Genomic DNA, 19587 nt, shown 5'->3' with positions numbered 1-19587 from the left:
GGTGTACCAACGCTATCTTTATTTTTAATGTCTGCCTCTGCTGGTGAGCATTTGAACTGTTACTGTGGTTAAATACCTCAGTGCTGCCCATGCTGTGGGGATAACTCCATCGACAATCTCGTACTGTGTTGTTTAAAGAGCACACCTCTGAGTATCTCAGAACAGATTCCGTTCAGTGAAACTGCCGTGTTGAAGGGTGGCCACAACTTCAAATGTGATGAGTAGTGCCAAGTCACCCATCAGAGGCTGGGCAAACAGTCTGTAAGGACTGTTCCCTTCAGACTCACCACAGCCCCATGTTATCAATCTCCTTAGCTTTTAAACAACACATGGGTGAAAATATTGAATTTCAATGTGCATTTCTTTAATTATGCATGAGTATGAGGTTGAATGTCTTTTCATTTGTTAATGGTGTTCCTGAGAATTGTCTGGGCCAGTCTCTTAACCGGGCTAAAGGGCCAATGAGATTCCCCCTAATGCCAGTTTCAGATCACTGGCTGGTTCCAGGAAGTGGCCCAGCAGGAACCCTGACCACACCATGGAGTTCACTGGCCAAGGAAGCCTAATGCTGATGGTATCTGCTTGTTTGATCAGACAGAAGAGCTAAGAGTGATTTTACCACAGCTCGATTGCCTGAGGAACAAACACGGATCATTTGAATTTCTAGCTATGTCACCTCCCTGGGACATCCTAAACTGCCCTCATCCATGGAGACACACAAGGACATGTGGGTGGTCACCTCAGAGCTGGCTTTCTGGCATGGCTCCACCTTAGTCTATGTTCCTCCACCTGCTCAGAGGTTTCAAGGCACCCATGCTCCAGTGGCACCCCTCCCCCATGGTGCTCAGTCTCATCCTGGACAACCCTGAGCACTGTGAGAAGCTAGCACACTCACGTGTCTGTTTTATCATTTAGTGCTGAACTCTAGCTCTCTAGAAATACTTGCTCTGAGATCAAGGTCTGACATGCCCAAGGTCTGACATGCCTAACCTGCTTCTGGGATGATGTCACCCAGTGGCTTAGTGAATACTTGCTAATAAATAATGCCAAGCAGGCAGCGGGCAGGGTGCCTGCTTTACCGCGTCTCCGTTTTCCTTTCTTCCTAGTTTTTAGTTGATGAAATTTAAATATTAAGGACAGTGGAAAGACTGCAAAATGTTGGAATCTGCCTTCACTGTCAGTTTGACTGGAATTAGAATCATCATGGAAACACACCCCTAGATTTTCCAGAGGTTTAACTGGGGGGGAGACCTGCCCTAAGTGTGGATGGCACCACTTCATGTGCTGGGGTCCTGGACTGAATAAAAGGGGAGAGGGAACTGAGAACCAGTGGTCATTGCTCCTCTGGTTCCTCACTAAGGATACAGTGTGACCAGCTGCCTCTGGCTCCCGCTGTCAATCATTCTCCACCAAGATGCACTTGCCCTCCAACTGAGCCAGAATCACTCCTTCCTTCCTTCCTTCCTTCCTTCCTTCCTTCCTTCCTTCCTTCCTTCCTTCCTTCCTTCCTTTCTTCCTTCCTTCCTTCTTCTCTCCCTTCTCTCCTTCCCTCCCTCCCTCCCCCTCCCTCCCCTCCCTCGTTTCCATTGCTTTAGTTATATATTTTGTCAATAAATAATATCGATAGCCAAAATATACCTCTCACCTAGATCCTGCAGCTGGAATTTTGTAATACCTGCCTTCTTTTTCTGTTCCCATGCAAACACACTTTCTGTTCCTGAGCCCTTGATGGGGAGAGCAAACCTCCTGAAGCTTCCTCCTTCAAAGCTTCAGCACACACCCCCTCCTCTCAGAGCACCAGCACCATCCTCTCTCAGCACACACCCCCTCCTCTCAGAGCACCAGCACTGTCCTCTCTCAGCACACACCCCCTCCTCTCAGAGCACCAGCACCATCCTCTCACTGAGCTAACAGCGTCACCACACTAGAGACCATGTTAATTTTGCCCCAGTGACTTTCAAACCTGGTTTCCATCAAAGGTGGCACACTCCAGCTAGCCACTGTGCCTACTAACTCTTTGCGATCACTCTGGAAGTTTCTTCCAGTGCTTTGAATCCCAGATTCATGTGTGGGGAACATAATCCCCAGGTTCCAAATTCATGGTGTTTGGAGAGGGGGCTTTGGGGAGGTGACCGGGCCACGAGTCCTGAGAATGGCTAAATCCACTCACCAGGGCTAGAGAGATGGCTCGGAGATTAAGAGCACTTGCTGCTCTTGCAGTGAATCCAGGCTCGGTCCCCGGCACTTGTGTAACTCCAGTAGCAGGTATGTGCATGGAACACTTAAATATGTACAAACAAAGGAAGTGTACATGTAAAAAACAATCTAAACAAAATCTTTAACTCTGCTCATGAAGGGGCAGGAGAGATGGCTCAGTGGTTAAAAGCACTGATGGCTCTTCCAGAGGTCCTGAGTTCAATTCTCAGCAACCACATGGTGGCTCACGACCATCTGTGATGGGATCCGATGCCCTCTTCTGGTGTCTGAAGGCAACTACAGTGTACTTATATACATAAAATAAATAAATAAAACTTTAAATCTGCTCATGAGTTAATAGCTTCCTCCTGGGAGTGGCTTTGTTATAGAAATCAAGCTATCTCTGGCATGGTTTTCTTTTATTTACTATGGGATACTCTCCACCATATGCAGCAAATGGCTCTCAGCAGACACCAGGCAGAGGCCAGGCCAGCACCTGGTCATGTTTATTCGCAGGTTTATTCACCATCCCCACGCTGGCTGATCTGGTTTCTGCAGGTCCTGGGCTGGTGTGGAGGAACGGTCCTGGCCTGCCACAGCAGACCAGGTCTTACTTTCACGTTTCCTTAGGCACATGCCTCCTGTACCTCTTGCATCTCTCAGGGCTGTCTGTCTTCAATTGGGAGACATGAGGCAGTTATTATTTAGTAAATGACTCATCTGTAGTTGGGCAAGGCCTGTAGAGGCCCAAAAGGTGGCTCCCATCTGTCATGCCAATGAGGCAGCCACAGGCTTGAGAAGACAACCCTGTTGCAGACCTTCCTGCTGCATGCATGGAAGCTTGCTGCAGACCGGGAGAAGAGCCTCACACAAAGGGAGACACCTCCCTGAGTCATCTGCATGTTGGAACACACACCACCCTTGTTGGAAGTCACACCCTGGTTATGGTAGGGATATGAAGTGCCCTCCATGAAGGTGCATGTGTTAAAGGCCTGGTTTTCAGGTGCTGTTGAATGGGGATTGGAGCCCTAGAGTGTTAGCCTTATCAGTGGGTTAATCCATTGATGAGTCCATAGCTGAATGGGCTCTTAGCAGATGGGCCCAGCTGGAAGAAACAGGTCACTGGATTGCCTTTTGAAGGGTACTCTGCTCCTGCCTCTCCCACCCCAGTTGTCATAAGAGGAGCAGTAACTTCGGGCACAGCCCTCTCTCACCATGATATTCTGCCTTGCCTCATGCTTAAAGCCAGGGACCCAGCCAGTCTTGGACAAAAAACTCCAGTATTGTCCTCTGCTGTGGGTGGGGAGATTCCCACTCCCACCCCCCCAAATCCTTCTGATCCCAGCCGCTATAATTCTTATGCTCCAAAGAGAGAAAAATTCACACCAGGGCACAGATAGGTCAGACAAGCAAGTATTCAAGGTTTGTTTTCAGTGGGTGAGCAAGCAAAAGCAAAAAGATGGTTTTCCATGGTGGGGCTGTGCTGGGCACCTCTGTCTAGCGTTTGGCTTACAGCTCTTGGTCTATCCACCCCCTCCTCACCTTTGGCGGCCACTCTCCCAGGTGGTCCCTAGTGGTCCCTAGTGGGAGATAAGTAGAGAGGTTTATTAGGGGAAGAGCGACAGCACCGTCCGTGCCTCTCAGTGAGTGGCTTTGTGGGTGCTCACCAGAGCCTGCCAAGCCTGGCTGTGTCTTTGTTTTTTGTTCTTTTTCTCAGACTTCTCCCCCTCTTTTATCTTGGGTGGCTTCATATCTCATATTTTGTCATAGTACCAGAAAGCTGACTAAGCAACTTATGGGTTCTCAGTCTCCTGGGAAGTGGGGTCATAACTGATAGGCGTGAATGGACAACTGACTCGTGGCATTTGTGGTAAGCTTCCCTGTACCGTGGATTATCATCCTGTCAGAGCGGATCTTTCTGGGTCTGTGGTTCAATGCTTAGAAAGATCTAGATGGAGGACAAAGTGGTACAGCCTGTCCAAGGGACACGAGGAGTCGAAGCAGTCCCTTCCTCACATGGTAGGTTACAGAAAGCTTTTCCTGACAGACTGGCAAAGTCTGAGGGTCTCAGAGGCTAAGGGAGGAGGCAGCCAAGGTTGGGTATTAAAATCCTCTTGTGAATACATCAGGCATTTGGGATGAGACTTGCTAGTCTGGGAGTCTTTTAGATAGAGGGGCTTTCCCACCTCAGATTACCTTGCAAAGGTCTAAGAGATGGGCATAGGGGGCTGGTGAGATGGCTCAGTGGTTAAGAACGCCAACTGCTCTTCTGAAGGTCCCGAGTTCAAATCCCAGCAACCACATGGTGGCTCACAACCATCTGCAACGAAATCTGATGCCTTCTTCTGGAGTGTCTGAAGACAGCTACAGTGTACTTACATATAATAAATAAATAAATCTTATAAAAAGAGAGAGATGGGCATAGGGTGTGTCACCAGAAACTCATGACAGCGGTTAAAAACAATAGTCTAATCAGATATGTTGACAGTCAGATAATTATGGTTCAAGGCAAAGCAGAGTAATCACAGATTCTGGAGGGAAATCAGAAAGCAGGGAAATTGGTGTTGGCGATGAGGGGAAGGGGGATAGGGCAAAGTCTCTTAAGTACAAGAGTTCCACATGCTTTTCCAGTATTGGCCAAGACCGAGATACAACAACAGGTCCAGTTCCCTCAAACTTGGAGCACACGCGGAGCACCCTTGTCTGCTGCAGGCCACCCGCTGCCAGGACCCTGAGGCAGTGTGAGTAGAACCCAGCCTGGGAGTCCCAGGGGCTTTCACAAGGGTATATAAGTGATAGATCGCCATGCAGGGCTCTCCCCGGCCTCTGCCCAGATCCTAGGCTCCTCTTCCCACCTAGGCCGTTTCTGAAGTCCCTAGCCACTCTCATGCCTGGCCCACAGTTGTCTGCCCCCTAGTGAATGGCTCCTCCTCCCTCACCCCATTTGGACTAGGATTGCTGAATCCTTTCACCTGCGGTGAATTGTCCTTGTCATTGTCCATCATCACTGAAAGCCACGTGTGACTTGCTGCCCTTCAGCCTCCGTCCTGCCAGGAGTCTGCAGCTCTCTGCTCCTCTGTGCTTTTGTGAGCAGGTTAGATTCTCATCTGTCTTGATTTCTTAGTCTGATCTTGTTTTTTTTTTTTTTTTTTTTTTTTAAGGAAGCTTCTTGCACAGAGAGGAGAGGCTATGCTGAGTCCCTCCCGTCTGTGTGAGCAGTCCTTTGTTCTGGTGCATGTATGGTTGGGGGTTCACCTGCTTAGTCTCGGGAGAGCCAAGAGCTGAGGGTTCCCAGCGGGTTCACATGTCAGTATGGGGGATGCCCTCCTTGGCATCTGACTTACTTTTAAATGCAGCCCTCAATTTTGGGGGCAGCTTTGCTGATTAACAATGTTAGTTGAATTTACTATCTCTTTCTTTCCATCCTTACTTTTTTTCCTCCATTCCTCCCCCCCAACCCCAACCCCCAGGACAGGGTTTCCTTGTGTAGCCCTGGCTGTTCCAAAATTAGCTCCATAGACCAGGCTGGCCTCAAACTCTGAGACCCACCTGCCTCTGCCTCCCGAGTGCTGGGATTGAAGGCATGTGCCACCACCACCCTGCACCTTCCTTTTGTACTGTGGCATTATCATTGTCTCTTTGATGGACAGGACCCCAAAGGTCAGTAGTGGGTAGCAATGTGCTTTTGGATGTTCAGGCATAAGAAATGCCACCTCCTTTCCCCAAGTCATGTCATTCTGCTTTTATGAAGGGGTATCACAGCTTCACCGTGAATCCATTTCTAGGGCTGCCTGTGTTCAGGGAATTATACAAGGATCCCAGGACTTAATGTGTTCTGAAAGAGGCCATGTGTCCTTGGGTCAGAAGCCCCATTCCACTCCCCCCCACACAATGCAAAGGCAGCTTCCAGACACTGGTCTTATCTCTGTAGGACTCAGACACCCTTCCTGTCTCATGTGGGTACTGCCTGCCCTGTCGCCATCCTCTCAGAGGTCCTGTGCATTCACTTATGCCCCCTCTAGTCTGGGGCCTGGCACTTCCTTTGAACCCATGGGCGTCCCTGAACCAACTGAGCCTTCTCCAACTATTCGGCTGTTCTGGGGAATAGTCTCAGTCCATCGATCGTCCTCTATGCCAGACCTCCTGGGTATTATTTTATAAGTCAAGGCTTTAAAAACCAGCCTACTTTTCCTTGAGACCAGGCACGCATTCTTCCTCAGGGGCTCCGTGCTTTGCAGCCTGCTCAAGCTCCTCTTCTAGAACCTGTTCTGCGTCTCACTGAGCGCCTAGCCTGTGGGGAAGGATTTGGGTCTCCTTGCAAAACATGATGGACCCCACTCTGCAGAGCTTGTGGATGAGAGCGAGGTCACTGGAAACCCACCAGCCTCTGGTTCTGCCTGTCTCTAAAGGTTAGTGCTTCTAGAAATTGACCTCTCGGGACTGGAGAGATGGCTCAGCGGTTAAGAGCACTGACTGCTCTTCCGAAGGTCCTGAGTTCAATTCCCAGCAACCACATAGTGGCTCACAACCATCCATAACAAGATCTGCGCCCTCTTCTGGAGTGTCTGCAGACAGCTACAGTGTACTTACATATAATAAATAAATCTTAAAAGAAAAAAAAAAAAAAGAAGTTGACCTCTCTGGGAAGGTGGCAGGGTGGAGATAGTGGATATCCCTAAGCTGTCAAGATAAAAGCTTCAGGAACCCCACTGATACCTGGGAGGGAGGGTCAACTTTTCTGGTTCTGTCTTGCTTTGTACTTGGCTGTCTCAGACTGATATGACCTGGCACAAGGTACTCATATATCCAAGCCCTAGCCTGTGTCAATCTTGTAACAGCCTGTTCTTGTTCCCAGCCACTACTGCTACTTCAGGACAGGCAGGTTAGCTTCCTTAGATGGGTACAATTATGGGAAGAGCCCCAAATATTGAAGAACGTGTCTAAATGACAGGCTGGAAGATCTTTTTAAAACAATTAAAAATTTAATTTATATTTTGTGTTTATATTTATATTTGTTTGCCTGAATGTTTGTATATGCACCATGTTTTTGTGTGACAAAACCTTTTCTGGGATAAAACACATAATGTCTTATTCACCCTAAATAGGGAGCCCATGACAGACTGGAAAATGGACAGCACCAAAGTCCAATTTGGTGAGCCAGGAGTTTTACTGGGGTTACTTACAGGAGCAGAAATGACTCAAAGACAGCTGCACCACCAAGGCCTACCCCAGTGTGGGTGACAGCCACAGAGCTGGGAACCTGGAGCACACTACACAGCCTGCAGGCAGGCCAACAGATTGGAGACTCCCTTCCCCAAGTGGCCTGGACTAAACCCCTTCCAGGCAGCTGGGCTGCTTTCTGCTTCTCCCAGGCTGGTCTGGTCTCAGAGTATTTTTTGGCAGTTTGACTTGCAACTAAATTCTGCCTCTCTGAGAAATATTCTCAGCTTTTATTGCTTATGCTGGCAGAGAAGGACCTAGTGAATCTGCTCAGTTTTAGGGACTTCCTGAAGGTGTTTGTGTTGTTTACCTTCCTGTTTAAGGAATTTCTCTGAAGGACGGAATGTTTCAATCTTAGAGGAAACTTACTCAGCACATGTGTATGCAGTGCCCCAAGAGACCAGAGAGAGCATCAGGTCCCCTAGAGATAGAGCAGTGGTTTTCAGCTTGTTGATGCTATGACCCTTGAATACAGTCCCCCATGTTGTGGTGAACTCCAACCATAAAATATTTTCATTGCTACTTCATAACTGTAATTTTGCTACTGTTGTGAATCATGTTTTAGATATAGGATATTTCCAACTGTCCTAGGTAACCCCTGTGAAAGGGTCATTCCATCCCCCAGAGGGGACATGGCCCATGGTTGAGAACTGCTAAACTAGAGCTAAAGTAAGAAGCCGCTGCCATGTGGGTGCTGTCAACGAAACCCTGAGCAGTAAGTGCTTTTAGTCACTGAACTGGCTCTCCAGCCCCTTAGACAGGAGGGTCTTAACTAAGTAGTGTGACCTCCCAGGGATACCTTCTACAGCAGTGGCACCTGAATGTAGCGGCTGGAATAGTATTTCAGTCTGGGGGCGTTCTGAGAACAAGAGAGATGAGTTTGGCTGTTGGAGATAAGCTTGAGGAACAAAGACAGAGAGAGGGGTAAAGACACATCAATACCAGCCTTCCACAGGAAAGCTGACCTTAGTCCCCAAAAGTGTCCCTAGGGGGCAGCACAGAACCTGGGTAACCTCTACAGTAAGCCCTAACCAGTGAGTGTCCTGGGCCCGTTGGAGGATTTTCTACATATGGGAAGACAGGGGCTAAGGAGCCTAGGCTGAAGCAGCATTTCACATTTAAACTGTAGCAGTCAGTTTGTGCCTTTGTGAAAACTGGACAAAAAGTCCCCCACATGTACTTTACTCTGTGTGTGTGTGTGGGGGGGCGCACACACACACACACACACACACACACACTTCCAAACAAACAAAAACAAAAACAAAACAAACAAAACAATCCTCATTAGAAATTGAGCTCCTTTCTCCCGGGATAACCCCTCACCAGCAAGCCTAACTTTGTTATCAGGTCAGGGCTGAATTCCAGATCCCCATGACCCCAGGTCCAGTATCTTTGTGCAGTGAGCAACTTGTGCAGCCATGTGAGGCAGTTTTGGTTAGGTACTGTTCACGGCTTGCATCCAAGCGGCTCCAAATGATGTACTCACCACGTGTGGCTAAGAGTCCCATTGCCCAAGAAAAACAGCTGCAAGAAACACCGGCAAAGATCTTTCTCGGTGGATCTAAGGAGCCAGGATTCTGGTCCTGCTGTTTGGGATGGGTGCCAACGGGCTTGTATATGCTTGTCTGTATATGCTTGGGACAAGAGGGGTGCTGGTGCGAGGTGGCTGTCGGAAGCAGTTTTAGGGACCAGGAATCTTCAGACTATAACAGGCCTTGGCTCAGGGAGAATAGGAGCCCTCTGCTATGCTGAATGTGCGCCCTCTGGGCAATTCTCAGTTGGGCAGTCACCAGGAGGACAGTCATCAGAAAGCTTCGTTGCGATATTTTCAGGCTTCGAGTTGTCAAGGAGAACAGGGCCACCAACCACGCTCCTTAGCAGGGTCTACAGCTGGTTTACCCCTCGCCATAAAGCTGTGTGCATAAACCAGAAAGTTCCACCCAGATAGAGGTGCCAGTCTTCTCCAGCTCATCAGATTGCAGCGATACTCCCTTCTTGTCACTAGAGGGCGGCCGTGTGCAAAAGGAAAGCAGAGTGTTTGCGGCCAGCCTTGTGGTGCCTGGGACAAGAATCTTGTCCCAATATAGGTTCTCAAGAGAGTGAAAGCAGTGCTAGGCCATGTATTAGAGTTCTTAAAAGCATATATACTGTATATTAAATTAGAAAGAAAATTGACTTAAATAACGTATTTACTGAAAACAGCCTATCTACATATCTGTTTTGTAAGAAGAAAGCCTGTATTTATTCCTGTTGTTAAAAATACTTATCATATCAGATTTGGGTTTTTTCCTCAGCTGGTGCGGCTGAGCTTCCTGACCCTTGCAGGTTCCTGTTACCCTCTGGGAGAGTCTAATGCATGAGGCAGCCGGTCTTGGCAGAATCGTTACTGAGAGCATTTTCACCCACGAGCCAATCTCTCTGCAAGAACCAGCTTCTCAGGGCTGCAGATTGTCCCTCAGGAAATGCTAAACACAGCTCTCCTGCAGACTGGGCTCCAGGGTAGTTACCCTTTCTTCTCCCTCTTTTTCTCTTACTGATAACTTTTTAAATTTATTTATTTTATATGTATGAGTGTTTTGCTTGTGTGTATGTCTGATGCTTGTGCAGGTCAAAAGAAGGCATCAAGATCCCTTTGAACTGCAGCTGTAGACATCTGTAATCCACCATGTAGGTGCTGAGAACTGAGCCTGGGTCCTCTATTAAAACAAGTGTCCCAAACCCCAGTGCCATCTCCAGCTTTGTTGTTCTGTGAACAGCAGTCTTTCCCTTCTTAGAAGAGGATCTCAGTTGACCACTTTTCCTTCCTCTCCTCTCCCCTCCCCTGCCCTCTCCCATCCTCCCCCTCTCCCCCCCCACTCTTTCTCCTGTAGCACTGGGGATTGAATTGGGGTCTAGCTTACCCATGGGAGGAAAGAGCTTTACCACTGACCCTGGTCCCTTGTGTGCAGTAGCCTGGATTTTCTTTGGGGACTGTTTTTTCTCACTTTCTTCTTCTTTTCCTTTTTCTTTTCTTACCTTTTTTTCTTTGTCTTTCAGAAAATGTTTTTTCTGTGTAGCCCTAGCTGCCCTGGAACTCACTCTGTAGACCAGGCTGTCCTGGAACTCATAGACCCACCTGCCTCTGCCTCTCGAGTGCTGGGACTAAAGTCGTGCACCACCACCTCCCTGCTCTTCCCACTTCCAGTCCCGTAATCTGGATGGGGATGGCCCTGACCCCAACTCCAGGGCTGGATGTGTGATCAACACTTTAGCCTTAGTCACTGTCACAGGAGATGATTATGTTGCTTAGTTTGTTGTCAGTCTGACAGCAGCTAGAATCTTAGAGAAGAGGGAGTCTGAACTGAGAAACTGCCTCCATAAAACTCACCAGGAGGCAAGTCAGTAGTGCCTTTTCTTGATTAATGAGTGATGTCGGTTGGCTGAGTCTATGGTGGGTGGTTCCATCCTTAGGCTGGGTGGTCTTGAGTTGTATAAGAAAGCAGGCTGAATAACCTAGTAGGCAGGATTCCTCCATGGCCTCTGCTTCAGTTCCTATCTCCAGGTTTCTGCTTTAAATTGCTGTCCTGGCTTCCCTGGATAAAGTATGTCCTGACAGTTGTAAAGTTGTGAGGAGCGGGTGTGGCAGCAGTCCCAAGATGGCGCCCGGGACTGCAGCTAAGTTTTATGACTTGCACCTGACTTCCTCATACACCTGAAAATAAGCCACAACCATCGTGAGAGCTGTGCAGGTGCACCATGATGCTGGTGGTGTAAACAAGTCCATATTTGGTGGAGACATGCCCCTGCCACCCTGATTGGCTGAAGCTGCGTGCCTGGTGAGGTGACGTGGCCTGCCGTGAGTGGATGGGGGCTGAGAGTATATAAGCAGACCTCCCTGGGTACCGGGGGTCCCCGTAGCAGCATTGAGGCGTTCCTGTAATAAAGGCTGTTGAGAAGAATCCGACCGTGTTGTGTCTTCCTTGCCGGCCGAGGTGGGCGCAACATAAAGTGAAATAAGTTCTTCCCTCTCCAGTTTGCTTTTGGTTATGGTATTTTTCTCAGCAATAGAAACCATAAACAAGACAGGGAGTGCGTGGTGTTTTCATGCTGGTGTGGGTTTGTCTGAACTTTCTCTGCTGATTCTGCCCACGGGAAGATGCCAGTTCAGTGGCTACCTTCCACTGCGCAGAGTCTGAAGACAAAGGCAGACTATGGAGAGGTAGAGTGTAGTGCTTATCTCAGTGATGGAGCTTGAGTCCGACTGAGGGTGTCCCAACATTCAACTGTAAGAGCCAACGTGTTTCTCCTTTCCCTCACTGGTCTGGGTCTAGCAGTCGGCTGCTAACCCGGGAAGTATCTGTACAGCATAAGGTAGCATAGTTGGCTGGATGAAGTTTGCAAGTAAAACTAAAATACAGAAGCAGCCAAGTCGACTCAGAGCAAGACAATCTCTTTCTGTTCTTGGCCAGCAACTAGGTGATTCGTGCTATGTTGTGGTGACCCAGCTGATGAGCTCGCCCCTTGGATTTATGTTTAACATGGATCCAGGGGCATTCAGGGGCTAAAAGGGCAAAGTTGATGAGTTCCTCTTACTAATTCCAACAAGATCAAATAAAGAAATCTAAGCCATTCTGATGCATGTTAACTGTGCACAGACTTCCAGGCTCATAAAACATGGCTGTGCAGTGTTGTGGGGTACTCACCAGAGAAGGATATGGTTTGGATATGGGTTTAAGTCTTTACTAGCTGGCTGGTGATGGCACTGGGTGCTCAGGATCCCAGTGTAGCATTGACATTGTCGCAGGATAAGCTTTTACGCACAAAGACCATGTTCTGGATTGACACACTTCAGTTAACAAGAACAGTGAGCCAGAAGCAGAAGCCAGAAAGCAAGGTTAGTACATGAGTTTCTCATAAGTATGGACTTAGATGGATTAGGTCTCTGTTTTCATCAGTGACAGGTGGTGCTGGCTACATGCTGAGTTTTACAGCTCACTGGCACTTCCAACATGGAGTCGGTTGTGCTAAGGTCTGGGGCCCAGTTACATGCAGTTTCAGTGGCATAGACTGGTCAGACTCAGAGACAGGAATACAGTGCTGAGTACCAGGGGTTGGGTAGGAGGGCAGGCGTTGTCTAGTGAGTTCAGAAATTTACAAGATGGGAATGTTCAGGACATGAGCTGTGGAGATGGCTGCATAGATACGAGGAGCAGCACTGAGCTGGCCAGTTCAAAGGGGGCCAAGATGGTACATTTTTATTGTGTGTGTGTGTGTTGGGCTAAGTTTTACAAACAGCGCACAGCAAATGGGAAGATACAACTTTGTTTAAAAGGTCTTTCTACATGCAGCCTGAAATCCAACATGGTTCAGGGTACAAACTAAAGCTACTACACAAGGAAAAAGATAAGTGTGGAACTTAGTGCAATAATGGTGCAAAACTGGATGGTTTTGTGTCAACTTGGAGTTATCACAGAGAAAGGAGCTTCAGTTGAGGAAATGCCTCCATGAGATCCAACTGTAAGGCATTTTCTCAATTAGTGATCAAGGGGGAAAGGCCCCTTGTGGGTGGGACCATCTCTGGGCTGGTAGTCTTGGATTATATAAGAGAGCAGGCTAAGCAAGCCAGGAGAAGCAAGCCAGTAAAGAACATCCCTCCATGGTCTCTGCATCAGCTCCTGCTTCCTGACCTGCTTGAGTTCCAGTCCTGACTTCCCTCGGTGAGGAACAGCAATATGGAAGTGTAAGCCGAATAAACCCTTTCCTCCCCAACTTGCTTCTTAGTCATGATGTTTGTGCAGGAATAGAAACCCTGACTAAGACAAACAGCAACGAGGAAATGTGTGTGTGTGTGTGTACCTATACACACGTGTGTGAAGACTAAAGGACAACTTTGGGCCATTTTGCAGGAGCCATCACTTATTTTTAGTGAAAGTTTTGTGGGCTAGAGAAATGACTTTCCTACTAGAGGCTTAGGCTTACACTTAAATGGACGGCGTTTTACTACATGCACTTATTTGTGTGTGTTCAAGTGTGTAAGGGCCACAACACATATGTAGAGGTCAAAGAATAACTTGTGGGGTCAGTTCTCTCTTTCCACGATGAGGGATAGAACTCTTGGCCATTAGATTTGGAGACAAGTGCTTTCACCACGGAACCACCCCAGCCTCTCCATTTGAACAGAGTTTGGAGCGGAGTCTCTCATTGGCCTGGAACCTGACAATTAGGCTAGGCATGCTGGCCAGTGAGCCTTCGTCCCTTGTGCTGAAATTACATGGGTACACCACCACACCAGGCGTTTTGTTTGTTTTAAAATGTTTTTAAAATGCGGGTTCTGGGAGTCAAACTTATATCCTCATGCATACAAGGCAGACACTCTACCATTTTATCAACGGAGTTACAATCTGCACAGACGGGAAGTAAAGCCACAAAGGTAGCTAAACCCTGTTATGTATTGAGTGTGACTCCCCACCTCCCAGCCCCTGGGGTGGTGTGCTTGCACACTTGGTCATCAGCTTTGAACACTATTTTTGCGGGACTGTGGAACCTTTAGGAGGAGGGGGAGGAGCCTGGCTGGAGGGTGCTGGTTGCTGGGTTGGGTGCTTTAGAGGTTAGAGAACCAGCGGCCTCATGCTCCTGCCTCTACATTGCTGAACCTCTTCCACAACCACGGTGGTTTAACCCCAAATGGCAAACTGAAATCCCCCCCCCTCCCTTAAGTGGTTTCTCGTCAGGTATTTGGTCAGAATGAGGAGCAAAGTGGTTAACACACTGAGACTGGGCTGGGATGTGACCTAAGCTCAGCTTCTAACATCGTAGGCCCTAGCAGCCAAGCCTTCCTGCCCCTTTGCCCCCACTCTTCATGTAGCCCAGGCTGGTCTGAAACTGGCTGTGTAGCTGAGGTTGACCCTTTTGCCTCCACCTCTTGAGAGATGGATAAGTTTGTGCCTCCGCGTTCAGTTTACAGGGCTGGAACCCAGGGTTACTACATGCCAGGCAAGCAGCCCACAGATGAGCTACACCTCCTACCTCCCACTGGCTTCTCTAATCCATCCTTAGAATCTCGACAGCAGAGACCACAATGGAAGTCATTGGTTAGAGCACCGAGGCCTCGTCCAACGGACGGCATTTCCAGGAGTGGAGGCTGATATGACACCTCTGGCTTTGTGAATGCTCCCTGGCATTGATGGGAGATCCTGAGATGAGGGAGTGGTGTCTGCCTCACAAAGGCTGGGCTTGCAGGCCTCTTGCAACCCACGGGCCTTTTCATCAGTGAGGAGCTACTTTGCCCATCCCTGGTGGCCCTTTCCTCCTTCCCGTTCCTTTACTCCACAGCCACTCTTCCTGCCCAGGAACGAGCACTGACAGAAAGCACCAACTTTGTAATGTTGCCTGCTGCATTCAACCCTCCTGACAGCTTTGCCAGCAGCTCAGTGAACCCAGGCTCACATCCCAGGACAGGGCACCCGTGGTCACATGTGAAGCTGCCGCCGGGGCTGGAAAATATCTTGGCCGCATCTTTGAGAACCCTGTCCTTGCTGCTGTGGGTGATCCCTGTGTGTGACCTCAATCCATTTTGCATATCAAGTCCCTTAATTACTTATTCCTCTTTCAAAATTCTTTATGTATTTTATACATGAGTGCTTTGTCTACATGTACACCTGTGTGCCAGAAGAGGGCATCAGATCCTATTAAAGATAGTTGTAAGCCACCATGTGGGTGTTGGGAATTGAACCTGGGTCCTCTGCAAGAGCAGCCAGTGCTCTTAACTACTGAGCCACCCCTCTGACCCCGATTATCTATTACATTTGATAAGAACACTTAAGACTTATGTTTCAGTGTGTGCATGCATGTGTGTGCCTGAGTGCGAGGGTGCCAGGGGACAGCCCCGGGGATCCACCTGGCTCCTCCTCCCCAGTCCTGGGATTACAACATGTGGGAAGCCACATGTGCCATTGCAGAGTGGCACACGCTTCTGGTGGCCACCACGCATAAGTTTGAGCAAACGACCAATGCTTATTTATGCAGTAAAGTTTTTCACCAAAACACTGCCTGGCCCGGGCATGATAATGAGGCTCTGCAAAGTACTAAGAGAATAACCAATCAGATGTGAGACATGCAAATGAGGTATGTTAATGAGGTTCTGTGAGATACTGAGAGAAAGTAGCCAATCGGATGAGGAACATGCAAATGAGGTATAGTGCATAACCAATCCAGGTGTGAGACACGCCTCTCCTAGGCCTATATAAGCAGCACCAGTTCTGGGCTCAGGGTCTATTCGCCTCTACAATCAAGCTCTCCCAATAAACGTGTGCAGAAGGATCCTGTTGCAGCTTCTTGCTGGTTGAGTAGGATGCGCGCAAGAACAACACGCGTTTGTCATAACATTCAGCTTTTAAATAGGAGTGCTTAGTGTGTTAACAAATGAGCTATCCACAGCCTTCCTTTCCCATTCATTTCTGTGTGCACACATGTGATATGCATGTGTGTGTGTGTATGTGGAGGTCTGAGGATGATGTCTAGAATCATCCTTGATTGTTTTTCCACTGTATCCACCGAGGCAGGACCTCTCAGGCAAACCCAGAGCTTTATGCTATGGCTAATCTTGCTAACTAGCTTGCTTTAGGGGTCCCTCATCTCCTCTGCCTTCTGAAGCTACAATTACAGCTCGCCTCACATCTGTTTGGGTTGTGGGGATCCAAAGTCTGGTCCCTTTGCTTACACAGCAAATGGCTTGTTCATCGAGCCATCTCTCCATTCCCCTTAGCAGTTTTGAAATCCAAACTTCACTGTGTGTGATTCACCATAGGCATGCTGCTGTGTGGTGGATCTCAGAAGACAGCTAAGACAGCAGTTCTCAGCCTGTGGGTTGTGACTCCTTTGGGGGCCAAATGACCCTTTCACAGGGGTCACCTAAGACCATTGGAAAACACAGATATTTACATTATAACTCATAATCGTAGCAAAATTACAGTTATGAGGTAGCAACAAAAATAATTTTATGGTTGAGGGTCACCACAGCGTGAGGAACTGTATCAAGGCTGCAGTATCAGGATGGCTGAGAACCACTGCTCTAAGGAAGTTTGGTACCCTTGACCAACAAACAATTTCCTGTTCTCCCCAGTCCCTGAGAATTTGGTTGGAACAGTCAGTCAAGGACTACAGAACAGTGCCACCCCGTGACCACATCATAACTATCTCCTGTGTCTCCATGGAGCTTCTCTTTGTCTTGGTTTTCCATCTTTCTCCTCCTTTTGTTTGTTTGTTTTTGTTTGTTTGTTTGCTTTTCGAGACAGGGTTTCTCTGTATATCCCTGGCTGTCCTGGAACTCACTTTGTAGACCAGGCTGGCCTTGAACTCAGTAATCCGCCTGCCTCTGCCTCCTAAGTGCCTGGCTCTTTCCCCTCCTCTTAACGTATAGAGCACACAATGAATGATTTCTTCAGATTTTGTTACATGTAGGCCACTCCTGGCCCTCTTTCTGCCCACAGCTGAGACCTGCCGGGTATTCTGTGGAAATGCAGAGGAGACAGGTGTAGTAGACGAGTCTCCTAGGTGATTCGCTTGGCTTCTGACCGTGCCAGCATTGGAGGAGGGTCAGCCTGACGTCTCCAGCCCTGTCCAAAGGGAAAAAGCCTGCAATCTTCACACCAGCACCGTCCCCACCCCATGTCCTGGTTGCCCCCCTCCTTGAGCATTTTTCCAAAAGCCAGTCCTTATTGTCCTCCCCCCCATCCCCACCCCCGAAGCAGTGAGGTGACCTGAGGCCTCATTTGGACGTTTGTCCTCAGGATCTCATCCAGTGACTGCTTTTCTTGAGACTTCTGTCAACTTGTGCTGTGTGAGGAGGCTGTTCAGACCTTGACATTGTGTGGTGTTTCAATCAGACATTGTGACCTGGCAGTCCAGGACCGCCTCTTTCTGCTTGTTTGTTCTTCATATAATATTGTATGTTAAAAATATGAATTATTCACCAGCATCAGACATGGAGTCATTTCCTACCTCATCTCGTCCTCTGGAAAACTGGGGCACACTGACCCCACTGGAGCAGTTGCCACTCGGTGAGCACTTCCCAACCTGAGTTGACTCCTGCTGTCCTGTCTGTCCTGGACGCTTAGGTTTTGCAAATCCGTATTTTCCATGGTCCAGCTAACAGAGGCATTTCAGAAATGTTCAATACTCAGGAAAAGATGAACCAGGCTGGTGGGAAGATGGCCGAAATAAACACTATTCACTTTTTTTTTTTTTTTTTGCAGATTTGTGAATTATAAGCAATTTTTTTTTAGAGGGCTTGACAGACCACTCCTTGCCTACAGGACTTTGGTGGGACAGAGAACAAGACAACATGGAAATAGGGTTAACCTGTGCTACTGATATCAGGTTCTGGAGGGATTATAGAGGTGTTTGGGTTGGGGAGGGGAGGTTCCTGGAGGCTCTGCTGGGGTGAGGAATGTTCATTCCATCTGGGAAAGTCAAGAGGTCTGGGGCTTCTTAGGGTAGCAGGGCCCATTACTCAGTGATGTGCAACTGAAGTGGCCATGGGGCAGAGCAGCTGGGAGAGGCAGAGTCTGAAGAAGAGTTTTAAAAGTTGAAATGGAATTTCCTATCATCCCAGTGGGACAGTGACCCCAAATTATACCTCAGTTGATTAAAAAGAAGACAAGGAAATGCCTGCTCCTGCCCCCGACTCCAGGTGTGTGGGCCAGGACTCACAGTTACATAACAGTGGAAGTAGACGGTCATATTCTGAGACACAAGAAGGAACGCAGGGACACCTGGCACAGAGCCTTCTAGACACAGGGATGTGGCTCTGAATGGAGAGCAGTGAGAACAAGGAGTGGGGCTGAGGGATGTATCCCCAGTCATCGCGCGCGCATGCGCGCGTGCATGTGCGCGCGCATGCGCATAAGTGTGTGTGTGTGCTTCTGTGTGTGCATGCGTGTGTGTATAGGTCAGAAGATAACTTGGAGTTTTCTCCTTCCACCATATGGAACTGAACTCATGTCCTCAGCTTTAGCAGTAAGTACCTCTACCTGCTGAGCCATCTCAGCAGCCCACTTAGATCTCTGCCCCTCATGCTGACCTCAGTCCTGATCAAGCATGTTTAGCAATGATGTAAACACGGGCGCCCTTGTATCCAGAGCAGGACTCCCGCATCTGAGGCCCCTACCAGCAGAGGCTCAGCAGCCTACTGCTCCTGTGGGCCGAACCGAGGCCCACAGCATTCACACATATGCTTGCTCTGCAGGGCCAGTTGGTGCAGAGTTAGCCTCCCACGTCCCAGAGGAGGGCCAGCTTAGGAACTCTGTGTCTCACAAGCAACACGTCAGTGGTTGTGACCATCATGAGGTCTCCTCTGTGATCTTGGCAATCCCTTACTGGCTGAGGCCTTATCTGAGTTTGGGTACCCCCAGAGCAGTTGCTATGAGATCAAGCAGTTTTGGGGCAGTGGTCCCCAAAGGCATTGGAATGAAGAGATCCCTTAGGGGTTGGGAAGATTCCAGAGGTTGGGTCCTTGTCTTAGATCAGACTCTCAAGTCTGCAGGTCAGGGCTGGAACACTGCTAAGTCAGCCCCCTGCTGCAGCTGAGCTACTCTGTCTTTAGTCTATTTAGCTTACCTATTCAGAGCAAGAGCTTTCTTGCTGACCCTCTGCTCCAAGGTAGCGTTGCGCCTGACTCCAGAGTTAACTTTCCTATAATTGTGACCATTGCCTAACCTGCTCTAATGTCTTTGGTGCTTCCTGTACCAATATGATGAGGTTTGCAGCATTTAGGGTGGCATTCCACTTAGGTGCTTCCCTAGAGAGGTGGAGAATGTTCTAAAGTAGAGAACATGGCCAGTCTTAGTCCAGGAGGATTAAGAGGGAACAACTACTGTGCTTGGCATTCACACTCCACCTCCTTCTAACACAACTCCTGCATCACCACCACCACCATCATCACCACCACCATCACCACCATGACCACCATCACCGTCACTATCACTATCATCATCTACACAGGGTCTTTAGCTCTGACTGCCCTTGAACTTACTATGTAATCAAGGATAACTTTGAATAACACCTAATTAATAAGGTGTCAGGGATAGAACCCAGGGCTTTGTGCATACTAGGTATTTTAGTTACTTTTCTATTGCTGTGAAAACACATCATGACCAGCACAACCTATAGAAGAAAGAGTTTATAGGGATCTTA

This window comes from Mus caroli, unplaced genomic scaffold (genome assembly GCF_978045245.1).
Source record: "Mus caroli unplaced genomic scaffold, Mus_caroli_1 scaffold_7, whole genome shotgun sequence".
NCBI lineage: Eukaryota > Metazoa > Chordata > Mammalia > Rodentia > Muridae > Mus > Mus caroli.
The sequence above is the reverse complement of the archived record's forward strand: the minus strand, read 5'-3'. Positions refer to the sequence as shown.